This window comes from Protopterus annectens, chromosome 13.part0 (assembly GCF_019279795.1).
Source record: "Protopterus annectens isolate FY-2018-M chromosome 13.part0, PAN1.0, whole genome shotgun sequence".
Lineage (NCBI taxonomy): Eukaryota > Metazoa > Chordata > Ceratodontiformes > Protopteridae > Protopterus > Protopterus annectens.
The window spans coordinates 247128725-247147232 of NC_056747.1; the positions used below are offsets into that span (position 1 = coordinate 247128725).

General features: G+C 35.3%; 1 long non-coding RNA gene across 4 annotated transcripts in view; it reads left to right on the forward strand.

The window, feature by feature from the left end:
• Positions 1-18508, forward strand: part of LOC122787210 — an 832143-nt gene that overhangs the window by 627030 nt on the left and 186605 nt on the right. For 3 of the 4 annotated variants that reach the window (XR_006362550.1, XR_006362553.1, XR_006362552.1), the window contains 2 exons: positions 14820-15118; positions 15940-16114. This is a non-coding gene — a long non-coding RNA (uncharacterized LOC122787210). The remainder of the gene's footprint in view (positions 1-14819; positions 15119-15939; positions 16115-18508) is intronic. The other variant, XR_006362551.1, reaches the window with a different exon arrangement.

Genomic DNA, 18508 nt, shown 5'->3' on the forward strand with positions numbered 1-18508 from the left:
TCCTTTCCTCCTGGAGGTTGTTTTCCTGACAGGTCACTGTGGAGTGCTATCAGTGAATAATGACAAACATTTACGTTTCAGAATTTATTTCCTCCAGGGGATTCATGATGACTCAGTTCCTGTTATCGGGGCAACCTTCTAAGAGCAATATTTAAAGCCCATTCCTATTTTGGCCCTGTTGTTCACTCTGTACCTCAGCAGGAGGATGGCTTGGGGATAGGCCGATAACACATGCACCCATAAAAGTTTTTGGTTAGTGAGTCAGCTCATTAGTGCCATTTTTAGCTGCCATCTTGAAGGTTAGGCATGGATAATGCCAAATGTATACAAACATAACTGCATACCTATTCTCAGCCATTAGCTGCATGCTTCTAGTTAATCTTGATGGATTTTAGTGTTTATTCCTGAATATTTATTTACAGAGACACACCATTTAAGTGGTGTTAAGTAATCACTGTGGGGTATATTATCACTACAACTCATAACATCCAGCAGTTGCTGCAGTGGTTTGCAGTAAGACAAAAGGTGGTTAAGAAGAGCCGATGACCTCGTGGCCACGTCCTTCATGCAAGGCAGCCTGGTAGCAGCTGTTTGGGTTTAACATTGCTCGGGAATTACTGTAGTGATGCAGTTGTGGTGACGCTAGTTCGGCATGTTGTGGTAGCAGTGGTCTGACATTTTACTTCCTTTGGGCTTTGTAATAGGTTGTAACTGGGACCAGGAAAAATGATGGAAAACTTACTGCATTCAGAAATGAGAGTGTACAAGAGCTGAAGCCTGGTGCAGGGGTGACATGAAAATGCACCGGATCATCAGGAGCAATATTTTGAATTGTATGGCATTTCTGGCCAGGAGGGGTTTCTGCCAAGTCATAGGTTCTAATGCTGCCCTGTCCATGAAGATTTTAAGTCAATGCCTTACCCATGGAATCAGGTGGTGGGAGGAGCTGGGGGGGGGGTCAGAGCAAGATACATAAGGTAGATGAAAGGGGCGGGGGGATCAATGTGAGTACACTTGAATATATAGGCACAGGGACTGGGTCTGGAAATTTTCCCCTTTTATGGGAATTCCCTAGCCCCTCAGGAACAGCTGTCCTTCTTTCCAGTGGTGCTTTGGGATCTCTTGATTCAGGGGCACTATTCCAGAAGTTCCAGTTTCCCAAAGGGGGAGGGTTTTTACTCCAGAATGTTACTAGTACCCATGAAAGAGGGTACTTGGAGACCGATTTTAAACCGCTCTCTCATCTAAATACATTTCTGAAGGTTTCCTCTTTTCAAATGTTGTCCCTTCAGACTTCGTTCCTGCTTTTGCTTCCTCAGGCTTACATGGTATCTCTGGATCTCAAGGATGCTTATCTCCATATCCCAATTCATCTCCTTTTCAGGACATTTTTAGGATACTCTGTTGCTTTCTGGCATTTCCATTTCTCTGCTTTGCCCTTTGGCCTTTCTACTGCCCCAAGGGTATTCACCAAATACCTCACTCCTGTGATTGCTTTATGCAGACCAAAGATGAGTAAAGTTATTTACTTAATCTTGTTATGTTTTTCATTTATGCTTTTTTAAACATAGGCAACTTGTAGAGTTTAAGCCACATTTTTAATCGTATATTTTTATTTGCAAAATGGTACTAGTTTTATTATATTACATAGTAAGGAATTTCACAATCAATTAGTTCTTTAATAAGTTAGGTTATGTGATTTAACAATATATGAAACAGATGATTTCATTGGATATATTGTTCTGATGAAGTCCAAGCATAAGATTGGAAGCGCTTAACATTTGGTGAATAAAAGGGTGTAAAGTGATTTATCTGCTCCCGGCTTTTCTTTTTTGTTCTCAGGCTACAGGGGAACCAAGTTTTTCCTTACTTGGATGACCTGTTTCGGGCATCCTCGCCGGTGTCTTTATTGCAAAATCTCTATTTTGCCATTTCCGTTCTGCAAAGCCTGGGGTTCACTGTAAATTTTAAAAAGTCCTTTCTGACTCTTTCTCAGGATCATGCTTTTCTGGGGGGCAGGATCCAGACTGTGCCTATGCTGGCATCCCTGCTTCCACCCGAAGCCCTAACTCTCATTTCCATTTTTCAGCCCCCTCTTCCTCTGGCTTCACTAACAGCCAGGGAATTTCTGAGAGTTCTGGGGTTCATGGCCTCCATTATTTCTATGCTCCCTCTGGCCAAACACCACATGAGAAAGTTTCAGTGGTTTCTGAAGTCAGTTTGGCTTCAACATGCTCTGCTCTTGAATTTGTAGTTCCTCTTCTGCCTTGTGTCAAGAAGGAACTTCAGTGGTGGATTCAGCGGTTGTCTGTCAATCCAGGGCACCCTTTTCATCCACATTTTCTCTCCCAGGAGCTGTTCACATATGCTTCAAATGTGGTATGGGCGGCAGCATTTGGTTCCCTAAAGGTGCAGGGGTTCTAGGTGCCTCATCAACAGGAAGAGCACATCAGTGTCAAAGTAATGAGAGCTCTTCTGCTGTTTCTACAGGTTTTTCATCCTCTCTCCTCCCCAGGACCTCTCAAGGTGTTTACAGACAATATCACAGTGATATTTTATGTAAACCAACAGACAGGGACAAGGGCCTATCTTCTTTGCCAGTTGGCACTCCTAATGTGGGAACTTGCTATTCAGGTAGTTTACATTCCCTCAGGTCAAAACATTGTGGCAGATTCTCTGAGCAGGTCCATAACTCAATCCCATGAATGGATGCTTCACAGGGATGTGTTTATGTGCATTGTCCTCCAGTGGGGTACTCCTGAAGTACATCTTTTTACCTACCCGCCGAACAGACAACTTCCTCTATTTTGTGCCAGAGTCCCAGGTCCTCTGGTATGGAAGGTGGACACCCTTTTTCTTGGAAGGGGGTGTTTCTTTAGGCCTTTCCTCCCCTTCCTCTCATTCCAAAGGTCCTGTTCAAAATTCAACAAGATGCTTCCAAAATCTTGCTGGTGACTCCATTTTGGCCAAGACAGCATTGGTTCCCTCTTCTTCTGTATTTAGCCAAGGGCAATGATCAGAAGTTACCTCACAGGGTGGACCTACTCACACAAGACAAGGGATGTCTCATCCATCCCCACTTGTCCACTGTTCATCTGACACTGTGGGTGATAGGACTTTGATTTCACATGGGCACCTTTTTTCTGAAGATGTGCTTAGGGTCCTGCAGGAGGCCAGTAAACCAAATACTAGGAAATCCTACATATCCAAATGGAAGAGGTTTTCTGTTTGGTGTCTTTCTCGTAACCTGGATTCACTTTCTGTGGACATTCATTTGGTTCTTTCTTATCTGTGTAAACTGCTCTATGCTGGGTTGGCTTATTCTTCTTTCAAGGCCCACTTATCAGCTATCTCTGCTTGTCTGCATTTATCACCTCTTTTAACTTGTAAAATTTCTTAAAGATGCCCTACATATTAGGCCTCCCAGGAAGCCTGTTCCTCCTGCCTAGGTTCTTAATTTTGTTTTGGAGAAATTGACCCAGGCTCCTTTTGAGCCTGCAACTTCAGCTTCCTTGCAACATTGCTCTTGGAAGACTACTTTTGTTAGCCCTTACTTTTGCCAGATGATTGTCTGTGCTTCAAGCCCTTATTGCTTGTCTTCCTTTTTAGTTTTTTCATAAGGACAGGGTGTACCTTTATACTAATCCTTCTTTTATGTCCAAGGTGGTAAATGACTTGTCCCTTGATCTGTCTATTTATTTGCCCACTTTTTTCCCTTCTCTGCAATCTGCTAGTGAGAAGCTGCTGCACATGTTGGATGTGCATGGAAAACTCAGATTTTATTTAGATAAGACTAAGATTTTTCATTAATCTGAACAGCTCTTTATTTCTTTTCATCCTAGGTCTTTGGATTGGCTGTGTCTAAGCAAACTATTTATTCTTGGATTTCTAAAGCCATTTCTTTTTATTATTCCTTTCATGGTAAGAGCTTTCCTTCTTCTGTTAAGGCTCATTCTACTAGAGCTATGGTTTCTTCTGGTGCTTTTTCCAAGGGTTTGGATACTAACTCTGTTCTTGAAGCAGCGACCTCTACTTATGTGCATGCATTTACCAAGCACTACAAGTTGGATGGAATTTCCAGAAGTAGAGATGGTCTTGGTGGAGCCATCCTTCACAGCTTCCTCTGTTGTTCATTCCTCCTCCCTCTGTGCTTCCTGAGCTTTGGCAGTCTCCATATTGTAATGAATACTGCAGCAGTGAAATGGAAGGACATAGTACAGTCGTGTAAAATGGTACCATAACAGTAGTTGTCTTTCTCTTCACTGTTGCAGTATTAACCCCCCCTGTCCTTTTCTCTTCTGGATGTACTGATTATCTCTATAAGTCCTGGACTGGTGTTTCCACTGGGGGGGGGGTCTCAATTCTGAGGATGGTAAGTACAGATGTCACCTTTATGCACTATGCTAAGCGAGGAGCATACATGTGATGCACGGTGTACCTTAATACAACCCAAAGGCTTTGGTATACTGGCCAAGCATTGGGCCACCCTTGGCAGGGTATCCCTATTGTAATGACTACTGCAACAGTGAAGAAAAGGATGTCTACCATTATGGTAAGATGTTACACAGCTGTACTTTATTTTTCTTCCAATTTGACCCCCCCCCCCCCATAACATTAGAACCTTCTATAAAACCTTGTATTAATGTTTTTGGGAATATAGTAAATATTCATTAATTTAAGTTTGGATTCTTGTATATAAAGTTTTTTTCAATTTTTCAAAATACTGTTAAGATATTTAGATTTTGTTGGATTTAAGAGATAAAATAATTATTTAATGCTCAATGGAATTCATTATCAATTAAATCTAGAGATTGGTCTCTATCATATTGTTGTGCATTGCTTTGTGCAAATCCTTCAATTTCACTGTATGTGAATTATCAAGCCATTGTATAATTGCTTTAAAACTAGAGGCTAATCCATATGACTCAATACCTAGAAGGCGACCTCCTCCATTATCCCATGTACTTTTGGATATATCAGGATATGAAAGAAAAAGGCAGTGTCTCAAGGATAAATTTCTTGATGTAAAGCCTCCATCTAAAAACAACCTCAAGGTTATGCTGCTAAACGCTAAGGGTCTTAACATGAAATTGTACTCACTGGAAGCAGTCCTCACTTTGGAAGACGCAGACATTTGTGCAGTCATGGAGACCTGGTTCAAGCCTCTGGAGAGCACCCCAGCCATACTGGGTTACATCTCCTTCCACACATTCAGACCAAAAACAGAAGGTGTAAAAATTAAAGGAGGTGGTGTAACAATATTCATTAAAGATAAATACACCTCCAGATTGGTTAGACAGCATGATTCCCTGGAGATACGTCAGGTGCAACTAACTGTTGGTAGGACATGTATTCAAGTCATTGCCAACTACAGGACCCCCTCCATGAATCAGGGCACCCATACTGACATTTGGATCTACTTGAGTCTATCAAGATACATTCCAACGACATAGTTTTGGGTGACTTTACGCACCCATCGACTGGGTAAATTACTCATGATCAAACTCACTTGCCCAAAGGTTCCTTGACTTCATTAACTCCAATGCCCTGGATCAGCTGGTTGACACCCCCACAAGGGGTGCCAACATCCTGAATCTGGTGCTTATTAATATGGGGGACCACTGTAGCACCCACACTGTCAGGTCTTCCCTGGTGCAATTTGACCCTAGCTCAGTCTCATTCAAAGTAACTATCACACCTGACACCCCCTCAGCAGCCACTAAACTAAAAAATGTCTCCAAAGCAGATTATAACCTCTTACAGGATAGTATAAATAGATTCACTGCACCTCCGCCATCAGATGGAACTGGCAGCTATGCTGAGCTCTACACCAATGCTTTATACAAACACCTGTATAAATGCATTGACTCGGCCATACCTGATAGGACTAAAACAAGCTCCTCCAGGTAGAGCAGACCTGCCTGGTGGACAACTGCCATGAACAGGCTTTACAATAAGAGGAAGAAATTGCTGTCTGAGTAAGAGACAGCAATCTATAAACTGGAAACACTGTCTCCTCAGCTTAAACAAGCAAATAGGACTTCTTGTGAAGTCCTCCAAAGCAAACTTTGAATCCAAATTAGCATCCTGAACTAAAGACAGCCAATAAGGCATTCTTTAGTTACATCCATAACCTAAAAGGAAAGGCCCAGATTTGTGCCGAACTGTTAGTTCATGATACCAAATATACAGAGCCTATGGACAAAGCTAACCTGTTGGCCCACAGGTTCTGTGAAAACTTCAATCCACTGTCTCCACCACACATACCCCATGACATCCCTACCACCTGTCCCCTAATTTGTATCTCTAAAGAGCAGGTCATAAACGCCCTGTCTGATAACATCCTAGGCTGTGTCCTACATATACTCCAAAAAGAATTAGCAACACCATTGGAGACTCTTTTCAATTATAGTCTAAGCACTGGCTTCATCCCAGCTGAATGGAAAATGACCACTGTTATTACCTTGCACAAAGGTGGTGTTTCCACTGACCCGGGAACTATAGACCTATTAGCCTGACTAGCCTTATCTGCAAGGCCATGCAGTGAATCATAATGGACATTATCAACAAAGATATAGGTAAACTCCAAACACTTAACCCTACTCAGTTTGGATTTGTGAAAGAGAGATCATGCCTGTTAAACTTGGTGGACTTCTTCGAAACAGTCACCAAGGCCCTGGACGAGGGAAAATCTGTGCATACAGCCTACCTAGACTTTTGACACTATCTCCCACTCAGGCATCATTGACAAACTCACCCAGCTAGGCATCAACCCTTGTAACATTAGATGGGTCACTAACTAGCTCACTGATAGAACCCATGTAGTCAAAATAGGGGAATCCACCTCCAACAGCAGAACTCTAACCAGTGGTGTTCCACAGAGATCAGTCCTGGGACCTCTGCTGTTTGGAATTTGAAGTACAAACAAAAACTAAAAGTCCCACTCCATTGGAACAGACTCCCACTTCATGTCAAACAGAGCACCTCATTGCCCTCTTCAAATGCAATCTGGATGATTGGCTGGGTAACCGTAAATTCACCTCAGGGGTTCCACCTGTGTCCCTCTTGGATGTGTGCTGCTCATAGAAATAAGAGTAGAACTTGACTAGGCTTGTAAGGGCCCAAGGGCCATCCGCCTAGTAACTTCCTATGATCCTGTGATCCTATGAAGAAATGGAAAGACTTATTTTTCAATATGACTTTTATCTGGGATAAGACCAGTAGTTTGATTTATATATAACATTTTAGGCAAGAGAATGATTTTAGTTAGATTTAATCTTTCCTCAGATGTAAAAAAATGTATTCCAATTTGAAATGAGTTCTTTTACAGATTTAATAATATTATAATTTGTTTGAATAATATACTCTAGATTATTTGACAGTATAATCCTAACTATATCAGTTATTATAATTCCAATTGTAATTGTAACTGTTTACAACTAATATAGCCATCTATTGGTTCATTTGTACTGTCTTAGTTTTGTCTATATTAAGGTTTCATAAAGTTTCTAATCTTACATTTTTCAGCATAACACCCAAACTAATAATTAGTGTGTTTCAACAACATATCATCTCAAAAAACATTTCTGTGTAAAAGTTCAAGTAATTTAAAACCTTTTATACCTTAAACACATCTTGTATAACTTGCCAATGGATCCAGCAAACAGAATAGGTGACACTGGGCAGCCCCTGTTTGCTGCTTTTACATATTCTAATATACAGTGATAAATATACCTCTATTTTGACATAAACTGAATTAACACCTTTATGTATGAAATGGGAAATTTTACATTTCCAAAACATTAAACAAACAATCCTAGTTCAATGAATAAAACACCTTTTCTGTGTGCAGAGTACTAACACCAATGAAAAAGCAATGATAATCTTCTAATGAGCAAATGGTACGTGGAGTGAAACTGAGCACAGATAAAATAGTTGTAATGGCAGCAAATGTTGGAAATCAGAAGAAACTGAGAACTGAGATAGAGCGGAAAACAGTGAAACAGGTTAACAACTTCAAATATCTGGGAGGGGTAGTTGAAGAGAAGGGAAATCTGAATGAGGAGGTCAAAGGCCAGAGGGGCTGCAGCCAACTGACACAAAGTGTCTGGTGAAGTATATGACAGAAAAATGCCAAAGAAGCTGAAACGTAAGGTGTACAAGACAGTGGTGCAACTGGTGCTACTGTATGGTGAGAAACCTTAGCAGTGAAGGCAAAGCAGTTGAGAAGCTAGAGGTGATGGAGATGAAATGCCTGAGATGGCTGGTAGGGTACCTATTACGGGACTGACAAAGAAATGAGGCATAAGAGCCAAAGTAGCTACAATTGCAGAAAACATAAAAGAGAACAGGTTACGGTACTTTATGCACATGTGGAGAAAAGCAGAAGAAAATCTAGTGAAGAAGATTTGGGACAGACAGGAAGAAGGCAAAAGGAAACAAGGGTGGTCAGCAAAGAGGTAAATGGATTGTGTGAGAGAAGACCTGTGAAAGTCAGGCATGAGTGTCAAAGAAGGCAAGATTTTGGCACTGAATAAGTAGAGATGGCAACAAGTGACACAACACCCTGACCCTATGAAGAAAATGGGAAAAAGGCGATTGATGGTGATGATAATCTTCTAATATTTCACTGATAACTTTAGTAGACTTTCTTTACATTCATTAATGATGTTCTATGCCAGTTCTGTCAAGATTTGGTAACTGTATTAATTACCATTTCATATCTTAAAGTGCAAATATGTGAGTTTACAATGAACACAGAGGGTTTTAGTCTCTATTTCACATAAAAAAAACTATTGAGGGGAGACATAGTTTGAATCTTTGTTGTTTAATATTACCTACAATTTCAATTATGTATGCATTTATTGTTAGAATCATTTTATAAAACAACCTGATAGCAGTCAAATAGAAAATGTAGGCATCATATCCTAAGCACTGATATCATATTGTCAACTAGTTTCAAATTCATTTGGAATATACTGTACTAGTATCCTAGAATCTACTTGATAAAATATATCCAATCTGCCAAAATGACTCTTTCAAATAAGTTAATGTACTGATAAATTTTCTTTTATTTAATATGTAGCTTGAAAATTGTCATGTACACATTTTTGCAGAATGATAAATGTTTTGAGATATATGCTATATGAACTAATAACAATGAATAAATGACTTGCAGAGCTTATCCACCAACACAAACATGTAACAAAGTAAAACATAATAGTGAGCTATATTTTTAGCACTTATACTCAAGAGATTCTTTGACAGATAATTCCTCCTCTGCTATTGCTAGAAAACTATTTCACTTATTACTGTCCTATACACGTTTACCACAGTTATTTCAAGCACTAATTTAATCAAATAATAATAACTCCTCCTCCTTTACTAAATAGTCTAGAATTGCTCAGTTCCTGGAAAAAATCATTTCAGTGCTTCTGATCTCATATCTTTTATCTTTAAAAAACTAACATTAAACTGAAGTATACTTCATGTAGCATTCTTTTTTTAAAAAATTTAATTGATTTTAATTGTAACATAATACAATCACATAAAATCATGAGAGATAAAAAAGTGAATCTAAGATTTTAACATATATATGTCGCACGTGTGTATATATATATATATATATATATATATATATATATATATATATACATACACAGAAAATTAACACATTTATAAAAACTGAAGTATATACAAAGACATCCAATGAAATCATTAGAAATAAACTATTATTTTCTGTTTATATCATACATCACAGATAAGAAAGGAATGAATAAAGTGCACTTATAAAAGTTAATACTTTTTTCAACAAGTTTTGCAGATTGACCCACAAATGATGATCATATGTTTTCCTAGTTGTTCTAGAAATTATGTTTTTTATTTGTAAATTACATACATCATTTAATAGATTATTGAACTCAGAAAATGTGGGAGGAGATCCAGATATCCAATTCTTTGTTATGGATTTCCTAACCACTGCTAGTATTGCCCAAAGTAAGGAGTACTTTATTTTTCTAACACATAGTGGAACAGGTGTATTAAGTATAACCAAGGATTTGCTTAAAATAAAGTTGTCAATGAAAAGTACCTGTAGTAAATCATTCACATTTACCCAAAAGATGTTTAAAGTTGGACAATTGTAAAACATATGAGCCCAATTTATGTCTATATTTGATTTACATTTATTACATATATTTTGTTGTTTGTTAATTTTGTCCATTAATTGAGGAGTGTAAAATGACTTGTTCACGAATCTCCATGTATATAGTTTCCATCTCAAAGAAAAAGTAGTTTTTCCTGCTGATTTTAATATATTTGTGTTGTCTTGATCAGCCAGAGAATTATTATTAATTAAACTATAATAGTTCCAGTAATTCTGTGGGCAACTAAATGTTTCTTCTCTTAAGATTCTAAAAATGAAAGAAAGTTTGCCTGAGTAAGTATGATTGTGTAGCAGGGTTGATTGAAGAAATTGTAATAAAATCCTAGGATCATGTTTGGTGAATGAAGATATAATTTATAGCTTATTATCTAGAGATAATATGAGTGTTTGAATATCTAGCCACATGGATTTGTCCAGTTGATATTCCTGTATTATGTGATCAGCAGATTTAGCCTTATGTTCAGAAGTCAATTGGAACCAGAACTTGAGCTCATTATTTTTAAAAATGGAGATTTTGTTTGAATCTGAGGTTAAAAGAATTTCTTGTGTGAATGCTATGGGGAATAATAAAAAAAAAACATTCTTTGTATTTAGGATGTTTATATATAAAATTTCTAAAGTTAATTATGATATAATGAATGTAACTAGCAGTATGACTAGGAGTTATATAAGTGGCAAAATAATCTTTTAAAATCCATAGTGTAGGATTGCTTATTATTTCTAACTTAGTTGAGGGCCTCGTTATTAACTGCATAGCTGATAATTCCCAAAGTAACTTCCATTTGGCTGAATATGTAGTGTCTAAAAGTTGTGTAATTGTTCTGATTATGGAGGAAGTCAAGTAAAGATTTAAATCTGGAAATGCTGTCCTTCCATTATTCCAGCTATTAAGATGTTGATTAAATGCTATTCTTGTTTTTTTTGAGACCAGAACAATTTTAGTAATAAAGTATTTAACTTATTAATAAACTTTTTTGAAGGAAGAAGTTGAATAGATTGCATAATATACAACATATTTGGTAGAATTATCATTTTTATAAGGGTTAATCTTTCCTCTGTGGTGAATAATATCATATTCCATTTAGAAAGTAAATTTTGGATATTTTCAAAACACTTGTTATAGTTTAGTTGTACTATTGATTTAACATCTTTAGCAATAATAATTCCAAGATATGTAATTTGATCTATATTTGGAGTTTGTTGAACATAATAATTACATTTGTTGCTTCTTCTTGAGTATATGGATATAATTTTAGTTTTACTATCATTGAAAGATAACCCTGAAATCCTTTGAAAATTTTTGATTGAATCAAATAAGGATAATATAGAAGAGTCATTTCCTTTTGTTGTGATAAGTACATCATCATCATATAATTGGATTTTAGCTGTTATATCTTTATCTACTTCCAAACCTTGTATATTGCTATTTCTTATATTATTTGCCCATGGTCCCATTATCAGTGTGAACAATAATGGGGAAAGGGGGCAACCTTGTTTGGTACCTCTTATGACAGGGATTTTATTGGAGATGTATGAGCCGATTTTAATATAAGCAAAAGTTCCTTCATATAAATGTTTTAAGAGATTAATAAAGTTGTATGAGAAGTTTAAACACTATAGAAGTGTGAACAAGTAATCCCAATTAATTGAATCCAAAGATGCATTTATGTCAAGACTAATTAATGTCAAGTTCTTTTTTTTTCCTTTGAGAAAAATCAGTAAGGGCTAGTGTTCGTTTTATATTATCAAAGGTGCTTCTATTGGTCACAAAGCCTGTTTGATCATCATCTATTAATTTAGGTAGAAACATCTTTAGTCTTTCAGTGAATATATTCATAAACATCTTATAATCGACATTTAATAAGGATATGGATCTGTATGAGGAACATTTTTTAGGGTTTTTGTTAGATTTTAGAATGGGTGATATGAAGGTATACTTCCATGAAGGAGGTAGTATGGTATAATTTTGGGCTGCATTATATACATTATGTAAAAGGGAGATAGCTATTTTGGGCATAATCTTATAAATTTCGGAAATTATGCCATCCATTCCTGGCGCTTTGTTAGGTTTAAGCTTATTAATTTGATTTTGTACTTCTGTTAAAGTGATTTATTTATCAGTAAAGTTTATTTGTTGTTTATTTAGTTTATTACATAAGTTTTTATTAATAAAATCCTTTATTTTATCCTTTGATTCTATTTGTTGTATGTTTTGATTGATTTCATGAAAATGAATTCTAAATTCTTCTATTATATCTTGTATACTGTGTACTTCCTTTTTCTTCCTTTTAAAGTATATATCTTTAATGTAATTATGTTTATTTAGTCTTTTGGTTTTGTTTTTGAGGTTGGTTAAGTGTTTAGAATTTAAAGAGTAGGCAATAAATTTATATGTTTCGAGAGTGATCATCGTTTTATGATGATGAATAGTCCTATACCCTTCATTTAGTTTATTTATCTCATCTCTTATATTTTTGGAAGTAAGATAATCTTTATTGTTGAGATGCAGTATATCTCATTTATCCTGTATTGTTCTGCTATCTTTTTCCCAAACTTTCTATTTATTGTAATACTATTTATTAATTTGCCCATATAAATAAGCTTTAAAGGCATCCCAGAAATATATGTCATGTGTATTGGAAGTTAAATTTACAGTTATAAAGTTTAATATTTCTTATTTATTGAGCTGAAACTGGGCAGGATATAATTTTACTATTAGCTAGATCATAAATCATAAGTCATAAATGTCTTTAAGTAGGTATGTGTCCATGAATTTTTTTAACTGCTTAGCTTGTGGTGTAGTTTTTCTTTTCCCTAGTGTAGTTGTATCTTTCAGATCTAAAATGCAATTAAAATCACCCTCCATTATAAGGTTTCCATCGGAATGGGATATTATTTGATTTAAAAGTTGTCTGACAGTATTGGTACCAATACCTGGGAACCAATAATTGTTTATTAGAGTATATATTTTTTGTTTATTTCAACTATGGCCAAGCATAACAGTCCTCTGTTGTCTTGATATATTTTAATTATTTTAGGTATAGGGAAAGATTTATTCCATAGGATGGCCACACCTCTTTTCTTTTTTATATGTTCTGAACTTGTAATAATTATGTATTTGTTTTTATCTAGAAACTTAATATTATCTTTCATTAAGTGAGTTTCTTGTAAAATATTGTTTGGTTTATGTAATGCTAGGTATATGAACATACTACTTCTTTTATAGGGGTTATTCAAACCATTTATGTTAATTGATAAGCCTCTTAATGTAGTCATATTATATAATAATGTGTATAGGGTTGATTACTAGCATATCAGTTTCATGTATGTAGTTAGTGGATCTCACTTAAAAAAAAATTGTTTAACCTGTGAATAATAAACCTTAAATCATTGTGTGAAGTATGTATTTTATAGACTTTATATCTAATATTTCTCTGCATATAAGGTACACTGGATGTCAAAAAGAACTTTTTTGTAAAGATGGTAACATGTTTCATATTAAAAAAACACAATACAGCTCCCCGACTGGAGTTATAAATTCCTCGTCTCAATGACATCAGTCACTGAGAACAAATCCTTAAGCAGTAGCAACAAAACACAGCCTCCACTAATAGTATATATTATGTAATTAAAATGTGAAATAGAAATAGAAAGTATAGCAATTAAACATATAAGGTTATATTTTGAATATCTCATCAAGTACGAAAAGATAGCTAAGAAGAAAAAACATACTATATATAGATTGTATATGTCCAAGGATAGAATAAACTAATAGAACTACCTTAATTAACTTATAACATTTAAAGTAATAAATAAGACTGAGTAAATTGATCTATAACCTTATATCTAGTGTTAAATAGTAGCTGTTATTTATCTATATAACAATTTATATTAGTTGCTGAACATCAGGTAAGATTATATATGACCAAGATTATATTATCATAACAACTGTCATGTTCATATAAATAATGCAATCAACCTTAGTATATTCATATGTTATAATAAAATCCTTCCTTTAGAAGTATAAGTGTAGACATGAACAAATAACAAAAAAAATAGGTATAATAGGTACTGATAAACAAGTGTAATTATAAAAATGCAATTGATAACAATCTTATGCAAGAAATTATTTGCCTGATAAAATATCAGTGAGAGTTAACCATGGTTCTAGGTTAAAAAAGTTTAAGATGTTATTGAAACCAATTGATATTAACTCTATGTTCACATTTCACTATCCACTTATGAATAAGCTTGCTGATGAGTTAATGTTAAGCCCTTACAACACAAGAGAACAGTATTATTATTGCATTTTAACTCAAGAAAATGCAGTAACTGTACTATATTAGGCAGAGATTATTCTTACAATATGAATCTATAGATCAAGAGTGTAAAAACAGATATTCAAGGCTGCTATTTAACAAATCAGCAGATGTCTAGTATGATTAATCTCTCTACAAGATGTATTAAATGCATAACTTAAAACTGACATAGATTAAATTATATCATAAAAACATGGAATGACAAGGTAACATAAATAATATATGTAAAGTTACATTGCTGTGAGTGTTGCTGGTGAATATAGATGTACTTACAGTTATATCTTCACTTTATGCACTTTCTTTTTTCTCCTTATTCTTCTTTTTTTCCCTACAAGCTTTCTTGCCTCAGGAGATGGTGATTTATATATTCCATAATGTGGTATTCAAGAAACTGTCATGTAGCCTCCAAACCAAGTAAAAATTAAAACATATTGAGTATAACATTAATTTAAGCTATTAAAGTTGCTTCTCGGTGATTTCCAAGCTCAGTACTTCCTGGAGATGCAGATCTCTTAGCGCTGACATCATCAATAGGCGTCGCGTTGCCGAAAATGCGAAGCAAAGAAGTTAATGGTGTTTTCAGGTTGAATGGATGATAATGAAGCAGTGGAAGCTCGTGGATAGCCTGCACAAGGTGAGTAACATGCAGGAATTGTCTCTAGTTATTAAATTGGCGGGAAATCCGTGGGGACAAAGGCAAACAGTTATTTTTAAGTGTATAGTAAAGTATTCAGAGACAGCTAGGTTTCAAAGGCCCTATTACAACTGTTAGAGCAAAAAAGGAAGTAACATGAGTCTTTCCCAATACTGTATTCAGAGGCAACACATGAAGCAGGGAATCACAGCACTACAGCAGGTCAGGAACATCACAAGCACATTTTGATACATTTCACCAAATAAAGGATGCCCTTTTCCATCATAAAAAAAAACAACACTTTTGCCAGCTTGTCATGTCTACCAAGAATAAAGTGACTATATAGGTTAAAACAAATAACAGCATGACTGTATAAATTAAAATAAAAATATGATATGAAAAAAAAACAAATAATAAAGGCACTGCAGCATATGAGACTGAGTGACACAAACAACAAAGTTAGCTCTAGAGTCATTACTGACATGTAAAATGATGTGTGAGAAAAGTTAATATATTAATTTAATAAACATGTCTGTTAACTATCTTTAGAACAGAGCCTGAAGCACAAAAGAAACATATGATGCATGGTGACTATATATGGAAGAGAAGGGTTAACAATATTAATACTGTAAAAGTTTTACTTAAAGTGTGTATATAACTTGTATGAATATGCATCATAAATGATGAAGAGAAAATCTTACCTTGAAGGCATATTACAACAAAAAATGGATTGGTTAGTAACAAAGTCCCTATGACAAGTGAAACATATGTGTACATTATAAATTTGGTTCATTTATTTTTTTGTCACTTTTGTTTTTCAGATGTTTTCCAAGTGGAATTAGAAGCCTTTCTTTTAAGAGAAGGACTTGCCCATTCCATTTCTTCTATTTTCTCCAGCAGTTTATCAGCTTTAACAAATGTGAGTGCAGAATCCAAGTCCTCAAATATCTTTGGTCCTTCAGGAAGGAAAATCCTTAATCTTGCAGGGAACAAAAGGTGAGTTTTGATCTGTATTTTCTTTAATTCTTTTACTAAAGGTAAAATGTCTTTCTCTTGGCAATTACCATTGTTGAATAGTCATTGTCAAAACGAATGAAAGAATCATTGTATTTCAAAGGAGACTGAGACCAGGCAGTCTTTATTGCTAACTCCTTATCAGATGATGAGATAAACTTTACTATGACTGACCTTGGTTGTTTTTTATTAATGTTGCTGGTAGCTGTTAATGACCGGTGAGCCCTTTCTGTTCCGAAGGACATAGCCTCTGGGAGATCAAGTGTTTTAGGTAACCAGATGTTGAGAAAGTTTGTCTTATTGTTTCCTTCTATATTTTCAGGGAGACCAAAAATCCTCATATTATTTCGACAGGATCTGTTTTCAAGATCATCCATCTTTGTTTTGTAACATAGTGTTTTGTTTGAGTAAAAATTCTGTTGTTTTCATTCTCCATTAATCTGCCGTCCATGTCATTTAGTGATTGTTCAATACTGGTTATTTGACTTTTTTGTTGCTTCAGATCTTCTTGTATCAGGTCCATCTGTTTAGTGTTTTTTTTTTCCTTAAAGTTGTCTATTTTAGACTCAATTTTATCAATCTTAGTATTCAAGTCTTGAACGTTAGATATTAAAGTCTGTAGTTCTCTTTTAAGGCTGGAGTCATGGTTACCTGTCTTAGTGAGACTCATGCTGGAATTCTTTTTTAGATGAGAAGACATTTTCCTGAAAGATTTTTGACTGGAAAACATGTCCACTTTTAGTTTTTTAGTAGATATTCCTGTAGTAGAAGTTAAGTATTAACAATATATGTAGAAAAAAAATCCAAGTTTTCTTGTTAGAAGACAAAAATCCAGTAAAATTAAATTTCCTTTAGTGGAGCTGATGAATTCTGCTGCTATACTATGCCCATGCTGGCCATGCCCCCCTCTTCATGTAGAATTCTTGAACACCATGTTTTTATGCATTTTAAACAGGACCTAACCACATTTATGCCAGCCCTCAACTTCCAGTGACAATCATTAACAAAAAAAAAACAAGCACACATGCAGACTGTACTACCTATGAGGACTCACTCCTAAATCTAAATGCTGACCACACTTTTAATTTATACTCTTCTTATTTTCAGAAGATTTCAAATCCTGAGCTGTTCCTTAAAAGCTCTAACCTGATAACATGTAACATCCACACCTGAAATCTATATAAAAGGTTCAGTTTTTTTTAATCTATCAACTCAACTCGCAGACAAAACTTGTACTTCACTGTTTTTTCATCTAAAACGTAGACCCCTCGCCCATGTACTGCATGACAGAAATATTAATTAAAATGATAATACAAAGTTTGCAACACAAAAATATCCAATAAAATTCCTTTCATTATTGCAAGTCAATGGCACAAGCTCAAAAATCAAATTCAGATACGTCTTTACCTAAAGGATAATTTTGCCTGAACTGCCTTTAAACATTTATTCTGCAGTTACAACTAATGTTTCCCATTGCCTTCCAGTCAAATCTGTAACAACTCAACCTACCCAATGCCAAGACCAAGGAGGTAGCATCTCTCCCTAAAATGTTCATACTAACCACTTGACAGGTAGCCTTATTTGTTCTATCAACCTAGGACCACAGAAACAGTGACATCTCTGCTCCTTCTCATAGACTCAGTGCATGTCTGTTTTACACTTGACAGTAAATATAATTACTTACAAAAACTACACTGAGTCACCATCCTACCATGCATAACAGTAGCTGCTTATTGCTATCCACATGTAAAATTGCTTTTATTCTAACATCTGCAAAGTTAGCAATTGCTTAAGGTTCTCAATCAACCACTCTGTCAGTCATAAGTTATTCTGTTTATTACTTCACAGCTATCTCTCTCAATATGAAAGCCTCTCCCAACTCATTTTCCATTAGAATGTTTTCCATTTAAGCTGCTTAACTTTTATAAAGCAATAGTTGTATATGCTACATATTTAAAACATAAAGACATCCAGCAGGACTGTGATCAGTCCAAAACTGGAAACTCACCACTTCCCTGTCCTAGAACAGTTGTAGCACCATATTTGTATGCTACAAGTTCATACATATTATGGTTTAACAATAACAAAGTAGTATTTGCTGTAATTGTGAGCACACCATCTTTTTAGCACCATTTAGTAACAGCATAAATAAGAAAATGAAACATTGAGTAAAAGGGAAAATAGGTGAACATACTTAAATGAATTAAATGGATACACCTCTTTATTTATTTTTCCAGGAAATGTATTGTTTGTTACCAGTCAGTTATTCGGTGCTCAGAACATCATTGGAAGGTTTTCTGGTGTCCTATAATGTTGGTTAAACATGGAGAAGAGGTTATCACATCAGACCATACATATGTATGTGTATATGTATGC